Genomic DNA, 25,554 nt, shown 5'->3' on the forward strand with positions numbered 1-25,554 from the left:
AGAGTGCATGTGAGCGATGTAATTTTTGAATCCTTGCATACGTGTGTGTGTGTGTGTGTGTGTGTGTGTGTTTCACTCCTGTGGGTGAATGATGGCTTGGCTAGGTACAGAATTCCAAGACTGCAGTCTTCATAACCCAGAAGTCTGTATCTGTTAGGCCGCTGTCATTTTGTCCCTGTTGTCCTCTGTGATTCAGTTATTGGTCCCCTGTTAGGTCTCCTAAATCTGCCCCGCAAGTGGCTCCCATTTTCCCTGACAGTTTCTACCCCTCTGCATTTTGCTCTGTGGTTTGCAGTATTCCTCACATTCATCTGTCAAGCCACGAATTCAAACCTTATCTTTGGTTATCCTTCCACTTAAATTATCCATTTCACTTTTTGGTTAAAAAAGGATGTTTTGGCCAGGCACGGTGGCTCACGCCTATAATCCCAGCACTTTGGGAGGCCGAGGCGGGTGGATCACTTGAGTTCAGGAGTTCAAGACCAGCCTGGCCAACATGGTGAAACCCCATCTCTACTAAAGATACAAAATCAGCCAGGTGTGGTGGTGCATGCCTGTAATCCCAGCTACTCAGGAGGCTGAGGCAGGAGAATCACTTGAACCCAGGAGGCAGAGGTTGCAGTGAGCTGAGAGCGAGCCACTGCACTCCAGCCTGGGCAAGACAGTGAGACTCCGTCTCAAAAAAAAAGAAAAAAAAAAGAATGTTTTGAAGTTTAAGGCCATTTTCATTGAGTTCTTCTGCTGCTGTTGTTGTTGCACTGTGCTCTGTCTCCCTGGAAGCTCTGCGGAAGCCTGTTCTGGAATTTTGGTAGTTCTGTTGCTGTCGTTGCACTGTGCTCTGTCTCCTCGGAAGCCCGTTCTGGAATTTTGGTGTATTCCTCCCTTTGCGCCTTCGGCCTCCTTGGTATGTTGTTTCCTTTCTTTGCCTGACCCTTGTGGCTCAGCAGCTAGAAAACCACAGGTTGTGGAGGGGCCTTGGTGCTGTTGGTCCCTGGAGGTCCAGGGAAGAGCGGGCTGACTGGTAGGCATTCCCTGTTGAGCAAGAGGAGCTGCCCCTGGGTCTCACAGCTCAGCTGTTCAGTTCCTCCTTAGCTTTTTGGGGGCTGGGGAGACAAGCATGTGTATGTGGCCAGAGCCGTACTTCCCTTAGAATCTCGTCCAGGCTCTCTTAGAGGGCAGGAAGCCCCACTTCACCACCCAGCGTATTTCCTTCAGGCTCTTGCCTACCTGCTGGCTCCAGTGACAAGCTGCCTTGGAAGAGGTGGTGGGTGGCGGCTGGAGTGGTATGTTGTGGGACGGAAGGCAGACACGTTAAGCTGCTGCTGTCCCAGGATCCCCGTGTCTTCACACTCTATTCAGCTTTTCTGATCTCTAGAGTCAGGTAGTCCCTGAATCACTACTTCAGAGTTGTTTTGTTTGTTTTTTGAGAGAGTCTCACTCTGTTGCCCGGGCTAGAGTGCAGTGGCGTGAACTTCTTGGCTCACTGCAGCCTCTGCCTCCCAGGTTCAAGCGATTCTCCTGCCTCAGCCTCCCAAGTAGCTGGGATTACAGGTGCCTATCACACCTGGCTAATTTTTGTATTTTTAGAAGAGATGGGGTTTCATCATGTTGGCCAGGCTTGTCCTGAACCCCTGGTCTCAAGTGATCCACCCGCCTCGTCCTCCCAAACTGCTGGGATTAGAATCGTGAGTCACTGCACCCGGCCTAAAATTTTTAATTGAGGTAAAATAGATATAAAATGTACCAACTTACCCATTTTGGGGATATGGTTCAGTAGCGTTAACTGCACTCACATTGTTCTGCAACCATCTCCAGAACATTTTTATCTTGTAAAGCTGAAACTACACCCATTAAACAACACATCCCCCTTCCTCCCTCCCCAGCCCCTGGCAACCACCATTCCACTTTCTGTCTCCAGGAATTTGACTACCCTAACTACTTCCTGTGGGTGGAATCATACGGTATTTGTCCTTTTACGACTGGTGTATTTCACTTAACGCAATGCCCTCGAGTTGCCTCCATGCTGCAGCGTGTGATGGAATTTCCCTCCTCTCTAAGGCTGAAGAGTGTTCCACTGTGCACACCACATTGTGTTTATCCATTCATCTGTCGACGGATACTTAGGTGGCTTCCAGCTTTTGGCCGTTGTGAATAACGCCATCACCCAGCTCTAGCAATTATCAACTCAGAGGCAACCTGCTGCAGCGGTAACCCCACCCACTTCCCCATTTCATACTATTTTGAAGTAAATCTGAATGAGGTATTTTACCACTATCTTTTCTGTTTGGTTGAAGATCACTCCCGTGGAGAATCGGAGCCTGAAACTAACAAATACTATTCCACCCCAAATTGTTTAAATGTGTTTGTCCTGAAGACGGAAGGCAGAGGAGGTGGGAGGCTGCCACAGAAAGAAAGGGTGGATGAGGAAGGAGAAGTGGGTCAGAGAGCAGCTAAGGCTTATCCCGAGGACATGAGCTTCTGCTCTCCCTCAGTGCCACCTCTTTCCCCTTCAAACCTAGTCCTCGGGTTCTTGAAGCAGGGAAGACTCCGAAGGTTCCAGACCACTGCAACCATCCTAGTTTTAGGGTCCCAGAAAAGGCTCTGCAAGTCTCCAGCCTTTGCCTACAGCCAGGGCACTTTTCTTGGTGATGTGAAAGCTGGAGTCAAGCTACACCTTGAACTCACTGACACTGCCTTAACAGCCAAGATCTATTCCTGGAGAAGAGATTAGTGGAAATTCCTCAGGAAGAGACTGGCTGCCTGTGAATGCCAGGAGGCATCTCTAGATAACCTATCCAGAAACAAGGGTTCTGATGTTCATATCACTTGAAAATTACGCTGGGCACCTGGATGTGGCACAATTTAATTAAACTAGCTTAGCCTCTATTAAGCCATCGTCCAGAGCAGGCAGAGGCCCTGGTCTGAGACTCACCTTGGAGGCATGATGTCCCTTTGCCCCCATCACCTTGAGAAAGGGGACCTTGTGCTAAGGGAGCACAGCACATCCTGGAAGGGCCTGTGTTTATCTCCTTTGTGGCCTTGGAGAAAACAAACCCAGTCATCCTCGCCCTTCGTTAGAGGTCCTTCTCCTTATGAACCTCAGTTTTCTCTTCCTCAACCCTGTCAACATCATAAACAGCTCTTTAGCATTCCCCCATGGACAGCCCAAGCCTGGCCTGGCTTCCATCCAAAAGGAATTGTTGCTATAGAAATCCTCTGGTCTCTTCCCAGCCAGCCGGTAGCCCTGTCCTCTCTCCTTTCCACCTCACTGGTTTGAGATTTCTGTCCACCCCTCATGAGGAATGCCCATGAGAGTGGGTTAGTCCAGAGTTTGATCTTTAACACTGACCCACAGGAGCTGAAGTGTCTGGTGCCTGTTTGTCCCCAGGGCAATCGGTAGGAATGTGTCCTGAGCTGGTGACATGAAAGTGCTCTTGGGTGCCAGAGGTGGTGTCCTGCACTGCAGAGTGGAGCTGTACGCCATTCTGTCACGAACCCTCTGATGAATACGGACCTATGCCTTCTCCTCCCTGAGCCTTGGTTTTCCCGTAAAATCGGGGGGTTGAACTGCATGCTCTCCCAGGCCCCTTCTAGCTCTGAGTCTACAAAAAAAAATAATAATAATAAAAGTAATACAATAGAAATGAGAAGCACCAGTGTGGCTCCAGGGCCTATGTCAGAGACCCTTCGAGGCTGCCTGGGTCAAACATGGAGAAGAAAGAACGGGAAGCAAGTGGGAGCTCCAGGTGGGGTTGCGACGTTTAAGAAGAAAGAGGCCAGAGAGCTGGGAATGGCAGATGAACTGACCCAGCCTGAGGCAGGGCTGGGCTGGGTTAACTCAGAGTTACGAAGACTTGTTCATGACAGAGCACAGATGGTGTCTTGGGACACCATTGAGTTCAGGCAGCTCTGGGGACCTGCAGACTGACATGGACCTGGGTCCACAACAGCAAAGAATTTTTATTCTTGGTACATAAGGGCAGCTGCAGAGCTTAACCAGTACCCCAAGATTTGGAGCCCAAGGAGGAGCCTACCAGGAGCTGCAACAAGGGGAGTCAGGAGGGAGCAGGAGACCCCCCCACCCGCACGATGCAGCGGCTCTCAGGCCTGCAAACACAACCGAGACGCCTGCAGGGCTGGCTCCCACCCTAGCACATCTGACCCAGGAGGTCTGGGGTGGGGACCCCTTTCAGGAGTTCCCAGGGGATGCCGATGCTGCAGTCTGGAGGCCACCCTTTGAGAATCACTTTATTAAAGAGATTGGGGGAGATGCCACAGGGGCTGGTGAAGAGCTCAGTGAGCATTTGTGCCCCCCATCAGGTGTTTGCTAGCTACATTGCTGCGCCAAACCTGTCTCTTCGTCTGTAATATGGGGTTGATAATAAGGTGAGCAGTAAATAGTAGATACATGTAAATAACTTGCAATAATGCCTGGCACAAGGTAAATGCTCAACAAATGTTAGCTCTTGCTTCTTCTCTGCATGGTGGCTGATGGGTGTAAAGCCTCCGGCACATGGAAACTCGCTAATAATAGTTTTTGTATATGTGGTTTGTGTTCAAATACAAGTAACAGAAACACTAGAGTGGCCTGGATAATGAAGGGAATCTTTCCCCTCCCACAACAAGAAGCCCAGCGGGGAGCAGTCCAGGGCTGGTGTGACAGCTCTCCAACTTCTCCCAGGACCCAGGTTCTGGGCAGGAAGGAGGAGTGGCAGGAAGGTCCAAAAGGCAAACACCTTCTTCTTAAGATGTTGCCTCTTTACTCTCAAAGGACAGCCCTGCCCAGGGACATTGCCAACATCTAACCGGCCAGAACTGTGTCACATGGCCATCCCTAGCTGCCAGGGAGGCTGGGAAGTTAAGTACTTCAGCTTTCTAGACTCTGTGGTAGCGATGGCAGGGGAAAGGGGCTGAAGTGGGTGTTGAGAGAGCCAACCAAGGTATCTGCCACGCGATGGCTCAGAGCCTGGCAACCATGACAATTTCTGTGAGCCATGGGAGCTTGAGGCCTACAGTTCACTCTATGTCCTTAATTGACTCTGTGTGTGTGTGTGTGTGTGTGTGTGTGTGCGCATGAGACAGAGACAGAGAGAGAGAGAGGATAATTTGTGAGTGAACCCTTTGTTCTTCATCCCTTCTCCATCTTGTGCTCCCCCCATAGCCTAGGAACTTCCCCAGGTTCATGGATTTCTTGACCACTCACCAGACCAGACACCATCTCAGCACTGAAGACACACTGTGAACAAGGCATGTGTGTAGCCCCAGCCCCCATGAAGCTTACAGTCTAGCAGGAAGGACAGCATTTTAAAAGTTTCTGAAAGATAGGGACTTGCCCATGAAACTGAATTGAATCTGGTTTAGCTGATCAACAAAGAGAGTCTAATTTGCCATTAGACTACCATTTAGTAATCCCTAGTTCTGAACGTCTGCCATGTAGTAAGCCCTAAGAAAATATCTGCTGGGGCCAGGCGCAGTGGCTCATGCCTTTAATCTCAGCACTTTGGGAGGCAGAGGTGGGCGATCATGAGGTCAGGAGTTCGAGACCAGCCTGACCAACATGGTGAAACCCTGTCTCTACTAAAAATACAAAAATTAGCCGGCATGGTGGCTCACGCCTGTAATCCCAGATATTCAGGAGGCTGAGGCAGAAGAATAGCTTGAACCCAGGAGGTGGAGGTTGCAGTGAGCCAAGATCATGCCAGTGCACTGCAGCCTGGAGTGAGACTGTGTCTCAAAAAAAAAAAAAAGTATATATATATATATATATATATATATGCTGAAGGTAGATATTTGAGTTTGTATTTGATCTCCCTGCCTGGAGTTATCGGCTCCTCAGGTCAGAGGGCATGGCGGATTTATTTTCATATCCTCAGTGTCTATCTCAGCACTGGCACACAGTAGGAACTCGGGAAGTGTTTGAGGAATGGAACGGAATCCCGTTTATGTCATCCATAAAGACCATCAGCTTGGCAATTGGGCCCAAATCCTCTTTGGGTGTGTGCTCTCTGGGTCACTGTGGTACAATCAGAGCAATGAGTTATTTTAAACCTCATAAACTTTTTTGGTGTGTGAAGCCACAGTCTCATCCTGGCACAAAATACATACATCTTGTCCCCATGAGGTCATGGCCAGGGGAGATTAACTCGGAAGCATCGGCGGGTTTCGGTATCTGTGAGTGTGGCAACACGCTGCACTGCCTGGTTTTCCTCCATGCTGCCCTGTCCCCGCTGCGTCTGCAGGAGCAATGATTGAGGATGAGACCTCTTTCTACACTGAAGGAAGGAGTGGGGCATTCACAGAGGAATGAACTGAATGTCTTTCTTCCCTTTTTTTTTTACCTTCTTGTTTCTGAAATTTCCTCTGACCTGAGACCTGAAAGGCACATGCATGCCTCCTAATCACTGCTGCCCCGGACGAGGGGCCTTCGGTGGACTCTTCCCTCTGTTCTTAGGCCTCGAGGTCAAGTCTGGTGGAAAAGTGCTCTGCCATGATGATGTGTAGAACGTCGGTTTTATCCCAATTCGAAGGAAACAGCATAATAGAATTTTCTCAACTGTGAATTTTTCTCTTATATGTTTTTCTTAAGCTCTTAATGGCTTTCTTTTGACCACTGGTGAGACGAAGGCGCCGCAAGTGAACTATTTTGCCGAAGCTCCAGAGACATGACTTGGGCCTGCGCTACCTGGGCTAATTGGAACAGCATTGCTCCTGGTCATGCTGAGAAGCCACCTGCTGCCTGGAAGGCAGGGAAGGGAGGTCAGCTTGACCTGCTGCTTAATGGTGTCCAGATGTCTCTATACTCTGATCCACCTACAGAAAAGGACACTCAAATGTGAAAAGAACATCTCTACTTGACTCAGAATGTTTCTTCAGAGTGACAGTGACAGTGAGGTGACAGTGACAGTGAGGTGACAGTGACAGTGACAGTGAGGTGACAGTGACAGTGAGGCAACAGTGACAGTGACAGTGAGGTGACAGCGACAGTGAAAGTGAGGCGACAGAGACAGTGACAGTGAGGTGAGAGTGACAGTGACAGTGAGGTGACAGTGACAGTGAGGTGACAGTGACAGTGACAGTGACAGTGACAGTGAGGTGACAGTGACAGTGACAGTGAGGCGACAGTGACAGTGACAGTGAGGTGACAGTGACAGTGACAGTGAGGTGACAGTGACAGTGACAGTGAGGTGACAGTGACAGTGAGGTGACAGTGACAGTGACAGTGACAGTGACAGTGAGGTGACAGTGACAGTGACAGTGAGGTGACAGCGACAGTGACAGTGAGGTGACAGTGACAGTGACAGTGAGGTGACAGTGACAGTGAGGTGACAGTGACAGTGACAGTGAGGTGACAGTGACAGTGAGGCGACAGTGACTGACAGGCGAGCAGGCTGGCTGGGAGACTGGCAGTCCTAAGTTCTTATCTTAGCTCTTCTACTCACTGTGTAACTTTGGGCAAGTTAACCTCTATGAGCCTCAGTTTCTTCATCTGTAAAATGGGGAGGTGACTATTAGAGTTTTTGGTAGGATGGACTAAGCAGATACATGAAGAGTGGCTGGCAGGACCCCTGATTCAAGAGAGATGGCCGTGATTATTACTCTGATTCATATTGTATTGGTTGCTAGGCGGCTATTTTGTGGGGAGAGGGTGTAACTTGATCACAGGTATGTATAGCCAGAAGCACTGGTTCCAGCTGTCCTTTCAAAAGCTTTCAGATTATGGAGTCCTACATTGTTCTACTTACTGTATCCTCATTAATTCTTGATCCATCCCTCAGCCCTTCTTCCCACTCACTTAGATAAATCAGAGACCTGTGGTTTTCCTGCTGGCATTTTGTTCAGACACTGGTTTCTGAAGGTCTTTCCTGGCACTTGGAAGGACGGAGGAATACAAGGATCGAGAATGTTTGACTCCTTGGAGGGAGACACAGGGTTTCACGAGATTAGCTGACACAGCATGTAATCACCTTTCTGTTGCTCCCTAAGGCGAGGGGGGTGGTGTATGTATTACTGTTGCTTCTTACGTGAGCTTAGATGGAGCCTGGCTTTGCAGGCCCAGAATCCACTGCTGGACACTTTCCCTCCCTGGCCCTGGCTTCGTGTGGCCAGAGGGGAATTCCCAGCAAAACTGTTGAGCCAACCTGGCACATGGACCCAGCCTAGCAGTCCACCCTGCTCTGTCCTGTGGAGCCCGGGGAGGGTCTTGTTCTTGCTGGACATCTTCCCTGGGCACTTTTACTCAAGAGTGAAGGAACGAGAGACAGAGACAGAGAGCCAAGTCTGAGAGGCAGAGAGAATCAAAGAGACAGAGACAGAAAGAGACAGCGGCACAGAGAGAAACTAAGAGACAGTCTGAGAGACACGAAGACAGAGACAGGGAGACTAGGACTGAAAGAGAGACACACAGAGAGACGGGGGGACAGACAGACATGAGCGGGGAGAGACAGCAAGCGGGAGACACACAGAGAGACGGGGGCACAGACAGACATGAGCGGGGAGAGACAGCAAGCGGGAGACACACAGAGAGACAGGGGGACAGACAGACATGAGCGGGGAGAGACAGCAAGCGGGAGACACACAGAGAGACGGGGGGACAGACAGACATGAGCGGGGAGAGACAGCAAGCGGGAGACACACAGAGAGACGGGGGGACAGACAGACATGAGCGGGGAGAGACAGCAAGCGGGAGACACACAGAGAGACAGGGGGACAGACAGACATGAGCGGGGAGAGACAGCAAGCGGGAGACACACAGAGAGACAGGGGGACAGACAGACATGAGCGGGGAGAGACAGCAAGCGGGAGACACAGCAGAGAGCGTTGAAGGGACAGAAAGAAACAGAGAGAGACTGAAGGCAGAGAAAGAGAGACAGAGAGAAACAGAAACACACAGTGAGACAGAAGCAGACACACACAGACAGGATGGAGATGTAAATGTAGAGGAATACACAGGCAGGCATGCAGAGAGATGCAGACGAAATCACAGAGGCAGAGCTATAGACAGACAGACGAGACACATCGAGAGAGAGAGAAAACAAAGAGTTTCCGGGGAGGAGGCTAAAGAGAAATGCCGGACTTAGGGGGAGACAGGACAAAGCAGTGGCTCAGCTGGGGACACGCACCGTTTGCACCAGAAGTCTTCACGCTCAAGTAGTTTCTTAGCTCTCAGCAGACAGCTGAGGATCGTCTCCAGACGACACGACACGCTTCGGGAAGTGGGCCGGGCAGACTTATAGGGACAGCTGGGCTTCAGCTGTGGTTTACAGCGGCCAGCCTTTTAATCCAGGGCCAGGCCCTCAGGCAAGCTGGGGAGTTCATGAGGCTCCCCCCGTAGCCCCCCTCCCAGGACCACAATAGGGACCCCGTGGCGTCCTGTGGCCAGGGCGGACCCAGTTGAGGGGGAAGAGTATCCAAGTGCAGATACTCAGCCTGCAGGAGACCTGGGGTCTGCAATCCACAGCAGCCCACACAGCCTTGGCTGTGGATGTAGGCCTCTGCTGTCATTTCAGGAATATGGGGAGCAGCCAGCCCCATTTCCTAAGCAACACCCCCGTCCCCACCACTCGCATGCCCACATGTACACATGCACTTTCTAGTCTGCTGGGGAAATGGCTCCTCTTAAGCAGAGAGGGCTTAGTAACTGGAGTCAGCCATCGTAGAATCTGTTTCCCAACACAGCACGAAAGTCAGGTGGAGAAATGTTCACCTGAGAAATCCTATCTGGTGTTCAGCTGGTACTTCCGGAGGCCCGCAGAGGTGGGGGCTCTAAGCAGGAGAGTCAACCTCAAACTCCTAAGATGCGAGGGACCCTAAGCCCGGAGCCTCGGCCTCACTCCTGGCGCCTCCTGGCTCCCCGGCCTGTTCCGAGTTCTCTGAGCTTCTGCCCGATTCTCTCTATGTTCTGATGACTGCTGAGGCTGCCCTTCCTCCATCCTTGCCCTGCGTCACTCACAGCGTTTGCCCACTCATACCCCAAGACGTTCCAGGAGCTTGTTGTTGTCATTGCCCCTGGGACCTACCGGGGGTCACCAGCTCTCTTGCTGGCTAGACCTAGAGCCCAAGAGGGGCATCAAGCCTTGCCCTGAGATAGGATGTACTACCATCTCTCTGTTGAAAAGGGAGGTGATAGCTAAAAAATGCTGCCCTTTTGACCCTGGGACCTCGCAGTAGACATTACAATACAAACAAAGCCATTGGAGAAATCGAAGCTCATCCTTGGATAAGGAAACTGGGTCTGGATAATCTTGCAAGATAGTTGCATTCCTGTGCCTGTCCTCCCTGCCCACAGGAGTCAACATGGGGCTGGGCACGGTGGCCCACGCCTGTAATCCCAGCACTTCGGGAGGCTGAGGCAGGCGGATCACCTGAGGTCAAGAGTTCGAGACCAGCCTGGCCAACATGGTGAAACCCTGTCTCTACTAAAAATACAAAAAAAAAATTAGCCAGTTGTGGTGGCAGGTGCCTGTAATTCCAGCTACTTAGGAGGCTGAGGCAGGAGAATCACTTGAACCCGGGAGGTGGAGGTTGCAGTGAGCTGAGATCACACCAGCACTCCAGCCTGAGCTACAAGAGTGAGACTCTGTCTCAAAAAAAAAAAAAAAAAGACTTAACAGGGGTCTGAAGCAGCTCCCTGTGGTCAGTTCACCCAAGTGTAAGCCCTGTGTGGAACCAGGGTATAGCGTTACAGCTGGATCAAATGCAGAGTGTGGGGACCGGTTAGAGAGCTGGCACTGAATGCGGCTTTGTCAGCAGGTTGGCATGGAGCCCTCCTCGATGCTAACAGTCTCACTTTCTGTTTCCATCGTACTTTTGTTTGCAAAGCTCTTTCCCCCTCATCATCGTATTCCACTCTCCCCACGACCCTTAGGAGATGGGCAATCCGGCTTTCCCTGCATGGGGAAAGAAAGTGAAGAATACAGAGGTGGGTAGCCTCTTCAAGGACACAGGGTGAATAGTGCCAGAGCCAGGACCCCAACCTAGATCTTCTGGATTAAAAAACCAGGGGCCCTTTCTACTCTATTCGGCTTTTACGGTGAGACACTGACCAGTTCCTGCCAGAATCCTATCTCCCATCCTTTATTTCCTCTGAAAAGGAAAACCCAAAGCGGCAGGCAAGATATTGCGTATTATGCCTCAGGGGGTTGGACAGTCCTAGAATTACCTGGAACACTTACTTCCAGCATGAGGGTTCCTCATGTAGCTATCGCACCTCCCAGCCCTTCAGCTGCATACATGCAGGGCACCTGCTCCACACACAAGCCACGAAAAGGCATGCGATGATCTGAACTCTATGTCTCCCCAAAATTCACAGGGGGAAACTTGATGAGCAAGGTGATGGTATTAGAAGGTGGGACCTTTGAGAAGTGACTATGTCCTGAGGGGAGCCCTCCTGGATGAGATGAGTCCCTCACAGAAGAGGCTCCAGCGTGCTAGTGAACCCCTTTGACCCTGTGAGGTTCCAGGGAGAAGGAAGTGGGCCCTCGTCAGACACTGACTCTGCAGACACCTAGATCTTGGACTTCCCAGACTTTGAAACTGTGAGAAATAAATGTCTGTTGTTTACAAGCTACTCCGTTGAGTGCATTTTGTTAGAGCAGCTCAAAGGGACTAAGACAAGGTGCAAATGCTCAGCCACAGAATGAGCACGACCATAGCACAGGCTCCCGGGCGGCACAGGGGAACTGTGGGAGAAGGGCAATTTGTTGTGTCTTGTTGCTGGTTGTTGCTGATCTACAGGAAGGCACCTGCTCCGAGCTGTGTATCTTAGAAACGGCCCTTTGATGACATTTCATTAATATCAGCAAGTGTTTTCAGTTGATTATCTGGGAATTTCTAATGATAATTTTTTCTCCTTTTGCATAATTCTACTTCTTATTTCTATTTTATTGCATGAATCATATCTTCCCAATATTAAATAATAGTAGTAATGGTAGAGATTTTTGTTCCTGATTTTAACGAGACTGTGTCTAATGTTTCAGCTTCTGAGATTAGACAAGATTGGGCACCTTCAGGGTGGTATGGCCCTAAGTCTAATATTTTCTTTTCTTTTCTTTTTTGTTTTTTGAGATGGAGTCTCACTCTGTCACCAGGCTGGAGTGTAGCGGTGCGATCTTAGCTCACTGCAAGCTCTGCCTCCCGGATTCAAGCAATCCTCCTGCCTCAGCCTCCCAAGTAGCTGGGACTACAGGCACACTCCACCACGCCCAGCTAATTTTTTGTATTTTTAGTAGAGACGGGGTTTCACCATGTTGGCCAGGGTGCTCTCGATGTCTTGACATTGTGATCCGCCCACCTCGGCCTCCCAAAGTGCTGGGATTACAGGCAGGAGCCACTGTGCCCGGCCATGTCTAATATTTTCTAATTAAGTATTATATTTGTCACTATCATGAGTTGCATTTGGTTGTGGTAAGGAAAAATCTCTCTATTCCTAGTTTAAATTTTCTTTAACAGGCCTGGCGTGGTGGCTCACGCTTGTAATCCCAGCACTTTGGGAGGCCGCGGCGGGCGAATCACGAGGTCGGGAGATCGAGACAACAGTGAAACCCCATCTCTACTAAAAATACAAAAAATTAGCCGGGCGTGGTGGCGGGCGCCTGTAGTCCCAGCTACTCGGAGAGGCTGAGGCAGGAGAATGGCGTGAACCCGGGAGGCGGAGCTTACAGTGAGCCAAGATTGCGCCACTGCACTCCAGCCTGGGCGACAGAGCGAGACCCCGTCTCAAAAAAAAAAAAAAAAAAATTTCTTTAACAAATCAGGAATGAACATTTTCTGATAAAGATTTAGCAGCTGCAGGCCGGGTGCAGTCTCAAAAAAATTACAGGCTCACACCTGTAATCCCAGCACTTTGGGAGGCCAAGGTGGGCGGACCACGAGGTCAGGAGATTGAGACCATCCTGGCTAACATGGTGAAACCCTGTCTCTACTAAAAATACAAAAAATTAGCTGGGTGTGGTGGTGGGCACCTGTAGTCCCAGCTCCTTGGGAGGCTGAAGCAGGAGAATGGAGTGAACCCGAGAGGCAGAGCTTGCAATGAGCAGAAATCGTGCCACTGCACTCTAGCCTGGGCAACAGAGCAAGACTCCATCTCAAAAAAAAAAAAAAAGATTTAGCCGCTATAAAATGTGTTGAGTCAGGGGAATGGATCAAGAAGGATTCCTGTTGGAGTGGTGTAGTAGAGTGGTTGTAGTGTAAACATGTAGATTTGGCAGCCTTTGCATGAGAGACCTGGGGGAGGCACAGCTCTGCCGTTCATTACCTGAGAGACCTTGGGAATTCACTTAACTTCTCTGAGCCGTAATCACCTCATCTATAGAAGCAGGGCCTTTGCTTGCTAGTTTTGCGAGGATAAAGTGACGTTGTGTATGTGAAGTACTGAGATAGCCAGTCTCCAAGATGGTCCTCAACAATCTCTGCCTCCTGTATTTACACCCTTATGGGATCTCCTCCTGTATGGTATTAGGATTGGTCTGTGTAACCAATAGAATCCAGCAACTGTGATGATATGTCACTTCCAAGGCTAGGTCATAAAATAGCATTGAGGCTTCCTGTTTGGTCACTCTCTTTCTTGGATCATGTGTTTGTGGGGATCACTTGGATCACGTGTTGTGAGCAGTCCTATGGAGAGGTTCACACAGTAAGGAACTGAGGCCTCCTGCCAACAGCCATGTGTGAGCCATTTTACAAGTGGATCCTCCAGCCCATCAAGTCTTCAGAAGACTGCAGCCTCTCAGATGACACTTGGACTGCAACCTCAGAGACCCTAAGCCAGAACCATCTAGCTAAGTCACCCCTGACCTTCAGAAACTATGTGACATAATACATGTGATATGATTTGGCTGTGTCCCCACCCAAATCTCATCTTGAATTGTAACTCCCACAATTCCCATGTATCGTGGGAGGAACTCTGTGGGAGGTGATTGAATTATGAGGATGAGATTGGATATTTTTTTAAAAAATGGGAGTTTCACTGCACAAGCTCTCTTTTTGCCTGCTGCCATCCACATAAGATGTGACTTGCTCCTCCTTGCCTTCCGCCATGATTGTGAGGCTTCTCCAGCCATGTGGAACTGTGAGTCCAATTAAACCTCTTTCTTTTGTAAATTGCCCAGTCTTGGATATGTCTTTATCAGCAGTGTGAAAACAGACTAATACAGTAAATTGATACCGAGAGTGGGGTGCTGCTGAAAAGATACCCAAAAACGTGGAAGTGACTTTGGAACTGGTTAACAGGCAGAGGTTGGAACAGTTTGTAGGGCTCAGAAGAAGACAGGAAAATGTGGGAAAGTTTGGAACTTCCTAGAGACTGTCGAATGGCTTTGATAAAAATGCTGATAGTGATATGAACAATGAGGTCTAGGCTGAGGTGGTCTCAGAAGGAGATGAGGAACTTTTTGGGAACTGGAGTAAATATGACTCTTGCTATGTTTTAGCAAAGTGACTGGTGGCATTTTGCCCTGGCCCTAGAGATTTGTGGAACCTTGAATTTGAGAGAGATGACTTAGGGTATGTGGCAGAAGAAATTTCTAAGCAGGAAAGCATTCAAGATGTGACTTGGGTGCTGTTAAAGGCATTCAGTTTTATAAGGGAAGTAGAGCATAAAAGTTCAGAAAATTTGCAGCCTGACAATGTGATAGAAAAGTAAAACCCATTTTCTGAGGAGAAATTCCAGCCGGCTGCAGAAAGTAATGAGGAGCTGAATATTAATCCCCAAGACAATGGGAAAAACATCTCCAGGGCATGTCAGAGGTTTTCATAGCAGCCCTCCCATCACAAGCCCAGAGGCCTAGGAGGAAAAAATGGTTTCATAAGCCAGGCCCAGGGTCTCTGTGCTGTGTGCAGCCTAGGAACTGTGACTAAAAGGGGCCAAAGTACAGCTTGGGCCATGGCTTCAGAGGGCACAAGCCTCAAATCTTGGCAGCTTCCACATGGTGTTGGGCCTGTAAGTGCACAGAAGTCAAGAATTGAGGTTTGGGAACCCCTGCCTGGATTTCAGAGGAGGTATGGAAACACCTGGATGCCCAGGTAGGAGTTTGCTGCAGGGGTGGGGCCCTCATGGAGAACCTCTGCTAGGGCAGTGCAGAAGGAAAATGTGGGGTTAGAGGTCCCACATTTGGGAGTCTCTACTGGGCCACCACCTAGTGGAGCTGTGAAAAGAGAGTGACCGTCCTCCAGATCCCAAAGTGGTAGATCCACCAACAGCTTGCAACGTGTGCCTGGAAAAGCCACAGACACTCAACAACAGTCTGTGAAGGCAGCCAGGAGGGAGGCTGTACCCTGCAGAGCCACAGGGGCGGAGTTGCCCAAGACCACGGGAACCCATCTCTCATATCAATGTGATCCAGATGCGAGACATGGAGTCAAATGAGATCATTCTGGAGCTTTAAGATTTGACTGCCTTGCTGGATTTTGGTCTTGCATAGGGCCTGTAGCCCCTTTGTTTTGGCCAATTTCTCTCATTTGGAATGGCTGTATTTACCCAATGCCTATACCCCCATTGTATCTAGGAAGTAACTCGTTTTTAATTTTACAGGCTCATAGGTGGCAAGAGCTTGCCTTGTCTCAGATGAGATGTTGGACTGTGGGCTTTTGAATTAATGCTGAAATGAGTTAAGACTTTGGGGGACTGTTGGGAAGGCATGATTGGTTTTGAAATGTGAGGATATGAGATTTGGGAGGGGCCAGGGTGGAATGATATAGTTTGGCTGTGTCCCCACCCAAATCTCATCTTGAATTGTAACCCCCACAATTTGCACGTGTCATGGGGGAAACCCAGTGGGAGGTGAGTGAATTGTAGGGGTGGGTCTTTCCTGCACTGTTCGTGATGGTGAATGAGTCTCACAAGATCTGATGGTTTTAAAAAACAGGAGCTTCCCTGCACAAGCTCTCTCTTTGCCTGCCACCATCCCCATAAGATGTGACTTGCTCCTCCTTGTCTTCCACCATGATTGTGAGGCTTCCCTAGCCACGTGGAACTGTGAGTCCAATTAAACCTCTTTCTTTGGTAAATTGCCCAGTCTCAGGTATGTCTTTATCAGCAGCATGAAAATGAATTAATACAACATGTTCATTGTTTTAAAGCTGCTAAGTTTGGGGGGTATCTTGTTACACAGCAATAGATGACTAATACAAGTACCTGGCATATAATAAGTACTCAATCAAAGTTAGCTATTTTATCTGTGTTAATATTAATGAATATCTAAATTACTAAAAAAAAAAATCCAATTGGCCCTAACATTAAAAACAAATTTAAAAGTTTGCCAAAACCCTCCATTCATCAAAAGATCTTTTTTGTTATACAGGCTTTAAATTTTCACCATGTCAAGGTTCACATTAAGCACATAGAGCCTCAGTTATACAAAAAGAGGTACATGAAAAAGGAATGTTTGCACATTAGTTCATATTTTAATGAAAATAATTTTGCTGAGAAAGTCACTTTGTTTGTTTCCTCACCTAAGAATTGAGGAGGTTGAAATAGATCTGCTCTTCCAATATGACAGCTACTAGCTGTACATGGCTATTTACATTTACACCTAAATTAATTAAATGTAAATAATAGGAAATACTCAGTTTCCTAGTTGTACTAGCCACATTTCAAGTGTTCAATAGCCAAATGGGGCTAGTAGTTGCAGCATTAGCATTATAGAGAACATTTTCATCATCACAGAAAATTCTACTGGATAGTGCTCGTCTCGATATCTGGTAAGAATTGAATACGTGGCTTGTGTAGAACATTTGGCACAGCTCCTAGAACATACTAGGTTCTCTTTCTTTCTGCTTCCTCACAGCTCTGGGACAGGGGCAGCTGGGCCTTTGTCCTGACATAAACAGCTGAAAGACACAGAAACTAGTCTTAGGACAAACTTTCCCACCCTCACTTGCTCACCATCATCTCAGATTTCTATGTTTCTATTACAATAGTCTTATCGAAGACTGAGTCTTACACCTCCAATAACCAGTTGTACAATCCTGACTGTCCAGGTGACACCTCAGAAATGCACAAAATCAAACTCAAACTAATTGTCTGCTCCAGTCAGCACATCCTTTCAACATCTGTATTTCTTTATTTTTATTTTTGTTGTTGTTGTTTTTTGAGGTGGAGTTTCCCTTTAGTTGCCCAGGCTGGAGTGCAATGACGCGATCTCAGCTCACTGCAACCTCCACCTCCCAGGTTCAAGCAATTCTCCTGCCTCAGCCTCCTAAGTAGCTGGGATTACAGGCGCCCGCCACTACACCCGGCTAATTTTTGTATTTTTAGTAGAGATGGGGTTTCACTATGTTGGCCAGGCTGGTCTCGAACTCCTGACCTCAAGTGATCCACCTGCCTTGGCCTCCCAAAGTTCTGGGATTACAGGGGTGAGGCTGTAACCGCACCCGGCCTACCTCTGTTTTTCATCCATGGGGCCGCCACCATCTCCTGGAGGACTTCTCTTTGACTCCTCTCTCCCTTCTCCACCTTGTGTCTCTACTGACCACTCACTTCGGGTCAAGTTCTCCTGATTTAACCTTCAGACTACTTTTCATTCCTGTTCTCTCCTCTCCATCTCCCGCCAGCACTCGACTGCATTAGAGGGCCTCATCGTCACTATTGCAGGACAGGCCTTATGGGTGTCTTGCTTTGTTAAAGATTTAGTGGAAAAGAAGGAATGGAGCTTGGAAAGTCCTGTTTTTTCGTTTGTTTGTTTTTTGTTTTGTTTTGTTTTTCCAAGGACCAGTCTGGGGAAGACTGGTCTTGTAGAGAAGGAAATCGGGCATCTGCGAGGAAGCCAGACACAGGAGAGTGACTTCACGACCAGGAGGTCTTTTCTGATAGCAAGTCATCTGAGCAGTTGCCAGGGAGAGCGAGCCCCCCTAGGGGTCTTCTCATCTTTTCCTGCTGCTCAGCAGCTCTCCTCTCACCCCTAGAAATCAAACCCTACTCTCCTAACATTTGTTCATGTATTCACTCAAGTAACGCTTCCTGAGCCTTTACCTTGCCTAGGGCCCTGGGTTGGACTCAGTCATAAAGGACCCAGAGATAAATAAGAGGTGCATCCTGCCCTCTCAGAGCAAATAATCCATTTGGGAAAGGTAGGTGTGTTGTTGAGAGACCAGGGCGCCCCAGAGAAGGAGGTCTCGTTTTCTTCTGCCTCTATCTTGCCCTGTCAAAAGGGACCCAGTGAACTCGGCAGGAACACTGACTGCCACAGCAGGAACCTGTGGGAACAAAGGTATGGTCTGGGGGCCGAAAGGCAGAAGGAAAATGCACAACCTGTGCAACTGTTCCTAAAGACCGTGCTGCTGATGCATGCAGAGCATTGACCCTGAGCTGCCTGGAGGAGCAGATTCAAAGTGGTGGGAGGCTATGAGGAGGGAAGTCAGGAGCCAACGCTTGAGGGGAAGCAGATCCAAGTGACTCTTGCCCACCTGTGGTCAGAAGACCAGCCCAGGAGTCAGAAGCTGGGAACAGGAAGAAAGCAAAGAATGACAAAGAATGTAATAACACGGGCAATAGGGAAAGGTTTAGCTGGGAGTATTAAGGGCGTTTCTTATGGGGTTTGGCCTCCTGGTGCAGACAAATGAGTGAGGCAAGAAAGGAATAGCTTATTGTGGAGGGGCTATTTTTTCTGTTTCTTCTTTTCTTACCTACAAATCTATAGGGCAACAGGGGGCAGAAGCCAAATCAACAGTGGAAGTTACAGGGGTCTAATTGCAGCTAAACAAAAAGAGGAGATTGCTGGAACAACCACAGCTCCCTCACAGTGAAGAGGCTATCGGGGCGTCAGCTCTGTCATTCCTTTAAAGTACTCAGACAGAAGCCGGGTGGCTCCCATCAGGGATGGCCTGTGGTGGGGGCCGGGGGCTGCTGACCATGGGCTCTGAGGGGATTCCCACTCCTACACTGCACTGAAGTGGGTTTTGTTTGTTTGTTTGAGACATGTTCTTGCTCTGTCAGCTAGGCTGGAGTGCAGTCACGAGATCAAGGCTCACTGCAGCCTCGACCTCCCAGGCTCAAGTACTCCCCCACCTCAGCCTGCCGAGTAGCTGGTACTATAGGCACATGCTCCCATGCCAGGTTAATTTTTCTTTTTTCTTTTTTGTAGAGACGGGGTCCCCCTGTCTTGCCCAGGCTGATCTAGAACTCCTGGGCTCAAGCGATCCTCCTGCCTTAGCCTCCCAATGTGTTGGGATTATAGGCAGGAGCCACCATGCCCAGACACATTAGAGTTTTGACAGCTGTGTTTGACACAGTCTGACAGGATAGTCAGAGGTCTGTTCGACAGTTTGATGGCAGGACCAGACTCAATAGGTGCTTAGAGTATGTGTGTGAATTCTTCTTAGTCTTTGATCTAGTTTAGCAAACATTTTCCTCTGCCCTTTCTCAGATCTCCAGCCTAACGGAGCATAAACAAGCTAGGGGTGAGGGTAGAGGGCTGGCTGGCTGACAGTCATCTGCATGCTGGTGCCTGGCCCAGGGCATCAGGCTGGAAGTGTTTCCCGTGTCCCGTAGTGGGAAGTAGCGGGAGGGTAAGGCTGGAAAGCACTATCTAGAGAAGCCGTTTTGTCGCATCTCTGTCAGGACCACAAGCCCACAAAATGCCTTTGCATGGACTAGAAAAAGCACCCTTCTCACCGCCTTACGGACACAGCTCATTTTTACTCAACGAGAGGAGGAGGTCTGGATTTCGATTCTTACTTGCCACTTCTTGTGCAGTAGATAACCTGCACAGCGGTACTCCGTGGGCCCTGTCCACCATCTCCCTGTCCTCTCCAATCTGTGTTCCTCTATGGGCTATAATCTCAGGACTGGACTTAAAGGAGAGCTGGAGCAACGACTAAGAATGAACTGTTCCTTCTCAGAAATCAGCCATCTAGAAGACACAAAGCCACACTAAGTCAGTGTCTAATATCAAGACTGCTATCTCTGCTTTTCTGGGCCTTTCCCAGAGCTGCCGAACACAGGGGAGGCTGAGGATAGAGGGATCCCTTCCAGGAACAAATTCCCAGATGCCTTCTTCCCTCACTAGTCCATTAAATGCACTTGCTCCTTTACTTACACTGAAATACTTATGTGTTAAATAACTTTCATTTATGTATAATATATAGCTTCAATATCTGCCCATAATTTTATTCTTTCTTAAATTTCAAGTTCCTATAAAGTGCAGACTCTGCAATACATGAGTAATCGTGCTCAGTAAGATGCCTGGCAACTTGCCATCTGGTGCTTTTAGATGATAATGATGATGGTGATGTTCAAATTCCTCACCCTGTCATTCCGTACCTTCCATCATCCAGCCCCGTAACCGACTCCCCTTCCCACCCCCATCATTTCGTTTCAACATCCTGTATAACAGCCAAACTGGCCTGCATTCCTTAGACATCCCATCTCTGCTGTCTTAAGCTGTTTCTTTTATCTGCATATCCCTTTCGCCTTTCTTCTATCCCTGAATGTCTAAATCCAACCCATCCCTGGAGGGTCAACTCTAATACTCTTCCCCATGATATCCTTCCAGATTCCTTGTGCAGGAATGACCTGGTGTCTTTGCTCTCCCACGATTCTTCATTTCAACTTTTTTTTTTTTTTTTTTTTTTTTGAGACAGAGTCCTGCTCTGTCGCGCAGGCTGGATTGCAGTGGCGTGATCTCGGCTCACTGCAACCTCCACCTCATGGTTGCAAGTGATTCTCCTGCCTCAGCCTCCCAGTAGCTGGGATTACAGGCACCCACGACCACGCCTGGCTAATTTTTGGATTTTTATAGAGATGGGGTTTCTCCATGTTGGCCAAGCTGGTCTCAAACTCCTGACCTCAAGTGATCCACCCGCCTTGGCCTCCCAAAGGCCTGGGATTACAGGCGTGAGCCACCGCGCCCGGCCATTTCAACTTTTTATGGATAGAATTACATTTTCCCTTGTATCGTTGCTCTGTGAGCAAGTGACTGCTTCCTCCGGTAATCTGGGGCTCTGAGAGAAGAGGTTGTGTCTCTTCCATCTTCCTCTCTATAGGGTTCGCCCCAGGGCTGGGCACCTGGTATTTAGTTCTGTGACATGGACAAGTTCCACCCCTGCTCGTCGGTTAAGTGAGGGGTTGCATGAGATAACCTCTGAGGCACAGGGTGGCTCTCTAGTCTGTAGCTCTCTAAAGGCTCACTGAATGAATACAAGGTTGGAAGGGGGCAGCCCCCATCAGAGGAGGGAGCACTGGAGGACTTGCTATTTATAGAAGCCTGAAATTCTTGGATTGCCAAGAAATTGGAAATTCAAACTAGTTAGTCCTGTGTACCAGATTTTTCTCTTCTCGTGAATGGGAATGGCATTAAGTGACTCAGAGTAGTTGGCACAAAGACACAATCTCTGTTCTTCAAAGTTGGCACTAAGAGCTCCTCCTGCGGTTCCCCTTCCTCCCCTCGAGCAGCAAAGGCGTGGTCCACAATGCCCCCCGTGTCGGGTCTAGGGGTGCCCGGCTTGCTGACATCCAGGCCCCCTTTGTGGCAAGGTTTGGACTGCATACATGGTGCAGGCCCCTCATCACCGGAGCTGCCGGGACAGCACTGGAGACCCTAAACCAATATCTATTTTTGGCAATAATTCTCAAGCATTTGTAAAAGCCCGGGTATGCTGGCAAATCTTTTTAAAATAGGGGCTTATTGTCTCCTCAGATTCCTGGCAGTGACTCAGCACGGTACAGTAGCTGTGATTCAAAGTGTGTAGGCACCCAGGGCCTGCGGATGAGTCTTGGCAGCTGTTTAGTTCTCCCTCCTTGAACCCAGAGGGTCACAGCCACCGAGAGGAGGCACATCCTATTCCCTCAGCCTTCCAGAATGCCACTGTGACCACATAGCTGCGGGCTTCTCTGCCTTGTAGACACGGGCAACCATAAAGGCCAAGGCATTTGGCGGGACAGCTCCAGAGCTGGGATAGGGGCAGGGAGGGGCCAAGCTGGGACTCTGCTGGCCCAGTATGGGGGCAGATGCTGTCTTAAGGGCTGGCAGAACGGGGAGAAGGAGTCCAGAGGGGAGAGGAGACGAGGGATGCCCCAGCTGACAGAGGCCCAGCTGGGCTGCTGACTCACTGTGGCTCTTAATCTCCCGTGGAGGGCAGGCCCAGCTCCTGGGAGCCTGGAGGGCTTAGCGGTGTTTGTGCAGCTACAGAAGTAGGGCCTGTGGGCTGGCACGAAGCCCTGCTGGGCCACAGGCAGGAGGGTAGGAGAGCGGGGCAGGGCAAGAGAGAGGAGTGAGATGCAGGATGAGTTCCCTGGAGAGGGAGAAGTGAGCCTCACCAACCTCCAAAGGGAGTGTTTGCAGAGAGACTGACAGAGAGATGGAGTCTGGGTGGGGGTGGGGTGGGGGTGGGCGGGGGGAGAGTCAGGTAAATCAATATGCATGAGGCCAGTCCAGACTGTGCACCCCAGTCTAGAAAGAGATGGGTTATGCATTTTTCAGCTTTTCATAACTGGGCCAAAGACTTAAATTTTCTCAATAAAATGTATGAGACCCGCTCAAGAGCCTAATAAGTTGAATACATAAACAGAAACTCCAGATCCACTTCCAAACCCTCATCTCTCACTTTCTGTCTCCTTCACTCCACCGCCTGCCCTCTGACGGCCACCGGTCGTCACTTAGTTCCCTCCTCTGTCTCATTATACAAATATGAGATGGGAGTAAAAATGCCTCCCTTTTACCTTCCTCTCCAAACGCTGAGAGTGATGAGTAGAGACCCAGAATGGAGCACGTGTGTTCCAAGGCTCTGTGTACAATGCCGAGCTTTGGCACAAAATGTGTGGCGTGGAGATGATGTTGTTCAAAAGAGCTTCAGGAGGGTTTCTCTTCTTCGGGAGGGTTTCTCCTCTTCGGGAGGGTTTCTCCTCTTCAGGAGGGTTTCTCCTCTTCAGGGAGGTTTCTCTTCTTCAGGAGGGTTTCCCCTCTTCAGGAGGGTTTCTCTTCTTCGGGAGGGTTTCTCCTCTTCAGGAGGGTTTCTCCTCTTCAGGGGGGTTTCTCTTCTTCAGGAGGGTTTCCCCTCTTCAGGAGGGTTTCTCTTCTTCAGGACGGTTTCTCTCTCCTATGCATCTTGTTGCTCTGGGGCTTCCCATTCAGGGGGTTTCAAAGCTTCCAGGAAGGAGCTCAAATCCCCCATTGCTGACGTTTCACTGTCAAATTAAATTTTCGTGAGTCCCAAACATGACAATAGGCTCAAAAGCCAAGTGCTAAGGAGAGAGGATTTTCTAGAAGTCTGGAGGATTAGATCACAGAGTTTTGCGTATGGGAGATCCCTGCAAGGCAGGAAGAGGGAGAGGGAGGCAGCTCTTTTATTTCCAAGGATGGTGGGAAAGGGGGAGGTGGGCAGTCAGATAAGCACGGGTCTTCCTGGGCTCCAGTCTGGAAGGAGATGTGTTCAACAAGTTGAGGGGAGCACTCTGTCCTCGGGTATTTGGGGTATTATTTGCAAGGGATATTTGGTCTATTTGCCAAGGTATTTGGGGGTATCTGTGGCCACTATCAAAGAAAATGCAGCATATACCATGGGAAGTCTTTGCACGCTCTAGAGGCTGAAAAGGAACTTAGCCGACAGCCCGGCTGGTATCTTGGGAGTTGGGGGAGAGGTTTGTGCCTGGTATTGTAGCCAAGAGCAGACGGCCTGAGTAAGTCTGTACGGAAGTTCAGCCAGACCTCGGGACTTGTGGGGCCCAGAGAAAATCCTGAAGGAGACAAGTCAGAGACAACTGAGTCCTGGCCAGACGGCAGCAGAACATCCATCTATTACCTGTGGCCCCGAGCGAGCCCTCAGACCAGCAGCGGGTAACCCCGGCTGCACCACTGACTCCCCTGCGGATGAGTCCCAGATGCCCAGGCTCTGTGTCCAAAAGTTTGGATGGAATTGGCTTGGCACTGGTATCTTCTTAAAAAGCTACCCAGGGCTTACACACCAGTGAAGTGAACTACTTCCTTCAGGAATAGAAATATCCTCCAAATCGGCCGGGCGCGGTGGCTCACGCCTGTAATCCCAGCACTTTGGGAGGCCGAGGCGGGTGGATCATGAGGTCAGGAGATTGAGACCATCCTGGCTAACATGGTGAAACCCCGTCTCTACTAAAAACATAAAAGCAAAATTAGCCAGGCGTGGTGGCGGGCACCTGTAGTCTCAGCTACTGGGGAGGCTGAGGCGGGAGAATGGCGTGAACCCGGGAGGTGGAGCTTGCAGTGAGCAGAGATCGTGCCACTGCACTCCAGCCTGGGTGACAGAGCGAGACTCCATCTCAAAAAAAAAAAAAAAAAAAAAAGAAATATCCTCCAAACCAGGGCAAACATGAGGGTGAGGCAAGTGAGGCACCTAGGATGCAAAGTTTACTGATGCACTGACCGTCAAGGTCATGTAAGTGTTGTGGTCATGGGACCTTTTTTTTTTTTGAGACGGAGTCTTGCTCTGTCACCCAGGCTGGAGTGCAGTGGCGCGATCTCGGCTCACTGCAAGCTCCGCCTCCCGGGTTCACGCCATTCTCCTGCCTCAGCCTCTCCGAGTAGCTGGGACTACAGGCGCCCGCCACCACGCCCGGCTAATTTTTTGTATTTTTAGTAGAGACGGGGTTTCACCGTGGTCTCGATCTCCTGACCTCGTGATCCGCCTGCCTCGGCCTCCCAAAGTGCTGGGATTACAGGCGTGAGCCACCGCGCCCGGCCGGTCATGGGACCTTGAGATCACCTCCTCACCTACTGAGGTTCAGGTGCCTCGCTGCCTCGTCCAGCCCTGGCTCTGCTCCACTCTCCTCTCCACGTAGGTCTCTTTCCTGGGCCCAATTTTTCTTTTTCTTCTTTTCCTATTTCTTACCTCTCCCCCCCTCCCCTCCCCTCCCTCCCCTCCTCCCCTCCTCTTCCTTCCCCTTCCCTTCCCTCCCCTCCCCTTCCCTTCCCTTCCCCTTCTCTCCCCCCTCCCCCTTCCCCTCCCCTTTCCCCATCCACCCTTCCCTTCCTTTTTCTTTCTTTCTGACAGGGTCTCACTCTGTCGCACACACTAAAGTGCAGTGGCACAATCACAGCTCACTGCAACCTCGACCTCCTGGGCTCAAGCGATCCTCCCACCCACCTCAGGCTCTGAGTAGCTGACATCACAGGTGCGCACCACTGCGCCCGGCTAATTGTTTATTTTTTGTAGAGTTGGGGTTTCACCATGTTGCCCAGGCTGGTCTCAAACTCCTGGGCTCAAGCCATCTGCCCGCCTTGGCCTCCCAAAGTGCTAGTATTAAAGGTATGAGCCACCGTGCCTGGCCCCTGGGCCCAATTTTTAGAGGTAACCCCGGCTATGAATCCCTCTACTTTGGAAGCCACCTGAAGAGTACAGATGAAAGTGTCATGGGGCCAAGGGACCAGCTGGGGAATCGGTTTGGGAAAAGAGTCGGCAGAAAATAAAAAAATGAACAGATTAAATTACTACCTTAACTACTTTGCTGGTTTCTGGGATGAGAACGACATGACATGACTATTAGCTGCCAGATGCAGCTTCGTCATTTCTACCAGCTCTCCAAAGCCACGACATTTTGGTTTACTGACTGTAGGGGAGGGTGGACTAGGTCCAGGGTTCTTTAGAAAGGAA

General features: G+C 49.7%; 1 long non-coding RNA gene across 4 annotated transcripts in view; it reads right to left on the bottom strand.

Annotated features, from left to right (window-relative positions):
* Positions 1 to 22,860, bottom strand: part of LOC134733249 (uncharacterized) — a 28,432-nt gene extending 5,572 nt beyond the window's left edge. For 2 of the 4 annotated variants that reach the window (XR_010116752.1, XR_010116754.1), the window contains exon 1: positions 19,670 to 22,860. This is a non-coding gene — a long non-coding RNA (uncharacterized lncRNA). Of the gene's footprint in view, positions 1 to 3,349; positions 4,019 to 19,669 lie in introns of those variants that run through there. The other 2 variants (XR_010116751.1, XR_010116753.1) reach the window with 2 other exon arrangements.
* Between the last annotated feature and the right edge of the window lie 2,694 nt (positions 22,861 to 25,554).

The sequence above is a fragment of the Symphalangus syndactylus genome, chromosome 17 (assembly GCF_028878055.3).
Source record: "Symphalangus syndactylus isolate Jambi chromosome 17, NHGRI_mSymSyn1-v2.1_pri, whole genome shotgun sequence".
In the NCBI taxonomy this organism is placed as follows: Eukaryota; Metazoa; Chordata; class Mammalia; order Primates; family Hylobatidae; genus Symphalangus; species Symphalangus syndactylus.